This window comes from Cystoisospora suis, assembly GCF_002600585.1.
Source record: "Cystoisospora suis strain Wien I chromosome Unknown contig_3542, whole genome shotgun sequence".
NCBI classification, from domain to species: domain Eukaryota; phylum Apicomplexa; class Conoidasida; order Eucoccidiorida; family Sarcocystidae; genus Cystoisospora; species Cystoisospora suis.
This window is the reverse complement of record NW_027156337.1, coordinates 5,355-5,668: the sequence shown is the minus strand read 5'-3', so window position 1 is coordinate 5,668 and position 314 is coordinate 5,355.

Here is a 314-nt window from a genome sequence, read left to right as displayed (position 1 = left end):
TAGTACTTGCTTCTGGATCTCGCTTCATACTCCTGCTAGGCGTCGTACTTGCTTTGCCCAGATAGTCTGTCGCCTCAGAGGTGGAACCTCTGACAAGACGCCATCCACTTATTCGCCGTTTTCGCACTGGGAACGAGTTTTTACGCACCAAACACCGACTGACTCATGCACACTGCACATTGTGGACCGCCTGGCCTCGCTCGAGGGCTTCGGACCGCGGGGATTTCGTCCTGCTTCTGCGTCGGACGCAGGATGCGGGGTTTCTCGTGTGCATAATGTGCATTGCCTCTTTATTTTGCACGGTTCCTTACCCG